This window comes from Crocodylus siamensis, chromosome 5, assembly GCF_052110815.1.
Source record: "Crocodylus siamensis isolate JL-2025a chromosome 5, ASM5211081v1, whole genome shotgun sequence".
NCBI classification, from domain to species: Eukaryota; Metazoa; Chordata; order Crocodylia; family Crocodylidae; genus Crocodylus; species Crocodylus siamensis.
In genome coordinates, this window is record NC_143399.1 from 43,463,391 (window position 1) to 43,466,568 (window position 3,178).

Here is a 3,178-nt window from a genome sequence, read left to right on the forward strand (position 1 = left end):
AATTTGGTTCATTGTGCAGTGGAGGTAGGTTAGGCCCATGGGGGTTTCTGAATCAGACCAAGATCCAGCACTGTAGAGCAAGTCAGGAACACTGCTTAGTCCTAAATGTAGTGGGACTCTGTTATATGAGAATGCTTCCTTGCTGTAACTACCTTACCCAATAAAACCAGTATCTATAGCACAGATATCTTTCTCTCTCTCCACCTCCCAGCCTCTGTTTATTACTTCTCTTTTTCCTGACACTATCTTCTTCACCTTCCTTTCTTTGATGATCTTGATACTTTTCTGCCTTTATGTTCCCATCTGTGGGCAGGTCCCAGGAGATTTTTTTTTTTTCCTGTTTTTTTGCACCGGTCCTGGAAGCAGTGCTATACCAGGTCAATGCATGGAGTGGATGGAGCAAGCTCCGGTTCCACCACCCAACACGAAAAAGAATCTGCTCAATATAGACCTCCGATAGAGGACATATCAGAGACAATCACCTGCTCTGGGGAACCCGCCTACGTGGTCACGCTGCTTCCCCTGCCAGGTAAGCATCCCTGTCACCCTGGCAGTGAACACCCAAACCCAGATCTGAAGAGGCATTGTGTTGGACAAACGGCATTTGTGGAGGTGCACTGCCTTTGAGCTTGCATCACACTGCACTCTGCAGATGTAATACTGTGGTGAGGACCGCTTACAGGCAGATCTGGTTTCTTTATCACCAGGGTTTTAACACATCTATTTGCCTTATTTCCTGTGCTGCTGATCACTGAGACATTTTATTTCTAGCAAAGCTCATGCATTTACATGAGAGAATGCTCCTAGAATCAGCAGGCCTCCTAGAAGAGGCTCATACTCAGCCTTAATAGTGAAGTCAATATAACAAAAATAGTCACACTGCATTTCTATGACATATTCAGTAGTACAATCGCAAAGATATTTATAGCCACTGTTCCCAGGCAGGTCATTTAATATTATCCATTTTACAACTGGGGAAAGAGAGGCATAGAAATATGAAATGTGAAATAATGTAAGTGCCACAGCCAGGAATACCACCCAGAGGCAATAATTGATGGTATACAAGGCAAGAAGTCAGTGTTCCCTTCCCTGTGATGGCTGGAGAGGGGGCATCACATCTTGGTACAGCTGTATTCAATATCTTACTAACTCTCTTCTGATTTAGACCAGGTGAAAAATGGCCAAAAATAAAATGAGGATGGTAAGATAGTCCAATACTAGCAGCTTAGAAAGAAAGGAGGGCTTGGGGTATGGGGATAGTGTCAATATTTTGTAGGTAATCAAATGAGGGAAACTAAATTATTTGCGCGGGCTATGGTGAGATAATGGAATCCATGACTTGAACATACCAAGGTGAGAAAAATGAATCATTTAAACATTGCAGAACACTTTAGCAATGGAGGGTAATGGAATAAGCTATGAGTAGGGACTCCAGGGACTGACAAGGGGCACTTCTAAAATATGTGTAAAAGAATGTTTATCCCTGAACCAAATCTTCTCACATAAATGGAAAATTATGTGATAGCTGGACATTAGGGGTTTTTTGCCTTCATCTGTAGCAGGTGGGGTCGTCTTCCGAGGATCTCCTTAGCATAGTCCTTGACATGGCATCAACAATGCCCTTGTCTTCTCTGCTGTTTGTTTGTGACCCTTCCCCACCATTTGGATGCTTGATGGTCACAGTATGCCAGAGAAGTTATATGCAAATGGAGGGGCCTGGACTCTGTGGCATGACTGGCCCTTTTCAGTCCCATTTTCCTATGTAAATAATGCGTCTCAGGAGCTTTCTCTACATGGCCAATTCAAACTCTGCCAATCTACAATAACCAGAAGTTTGCGCCAACTGACATTTGCTGCACTGCACAAATCTATTTACGGAAGCTTTTTTCTGCTTACTCTGCTCCCTCTGGATCATGGCCCAATTCCTGCAACAGGAATAGACCCACCTTTCTTGGCAGGTTAAGATTCCATCACTGCCACCTACAAAGCATCACAGGACCAAACAGCATGATTCTTGTGAGATAAACTACAGAAAGGTGTAGTTCCATCAGGAAATAATCTAGGATCTCTAGGAAACATCCTAACAAGGTTACAGATCAGTCATAGCAATTGATATGTAGCTTCAAGGCCGTCTTTGCAAGGACATTTGCTGGGATTGTAAAAAAAGTTTCCATCACTGTAGTGTAGGCTCTATCCTCCATTTACAGCAAATAGAAATTGATAAGATAGGAAGGATCTTTTTAAAATGAGCTCAAGGGTCTCCTTTACAATTGCTTGGGTTAGGTCTCTTGGGAAGAAGAAAGTTTATCTCATCTTTAAAAAAGGAAAAAAAATACTCTTTACATTTCCTGTCAACTAATTTTAACCAGTCTGAGCATCAGCTGCTGTAGTTCCCAGGCTTTGAATAGACTACAAAGGATGTGAAAAAGACTGATGGTTACAACCCTTTGATTAAAGAAGACTGACCACGGCATCCATCATACTGCACTAGCAAGGGACTTGCTTTTGGTTTCCCTTTTCTCTTACTATATACATTGTTTTGTAACTTATGAGGGCATCATTTGCCTTTAATTCTCTCAACATAGCAAAATGCTTCACCCAACACAAGTTATGCAAGATTTCTGCAGAAGATTTTTTAAAATGACACCAATAAGACTTTGTTTTACTGATGATCTGAGGCTGCTTGAAACTCAGGATTTCCAGATGAGACACTGCTTAATGATCTGCCCACAATGCTTTGTGGTCTGAGGTCTACGCTTTAAGTGTTCCAAGTGAAGTGGAACATATATATACTAATCAAGTGAAACAGATATTAAGCTGTTCCATGTTGTTTTACCTTGCACAGCAAAATGATAAGCACAAAGCCCACAACAGAAAATACTTCATATTTCAGTTATATGTAATCAATACCACCACATTGCTGGGGTGGTTTGCCTTAGTATGTATAAAGTTTGAACTAATTCTGCTGCATATTTACAGTGAAAATTGATGCCTCTATAAAACCACTTCGCAGAGTATAGATAATGAAACATTTATACGTGAATAATTATGTGTGGAAAAAGAAATATCAGTGATATAACTCAGGCATGTTCGTGAGTCCCAAAATAGCTCCATTTTTACTGAAGAGACAAAACTGTTTTCTGCAGGTTTAAAGGGCTTTTCAGCTGCTCTTGCATGG

At 41.1% G+C, this 3,178-nt stretch overlaps 1 pseudogene; it reads right to left on the reverse strand.

Moving 5' to 3' along the window:
- Nucleotides 1-340: 340 nt before the first annotated feature.
- LOC149863986 (U2 spliceosomal RNA) lies at nucleotides 341-469 on the reverse strand (annotated as a pseudogene).
- Nucleotides 470-3,178: the final 2,709 nt, after the last annotated feature.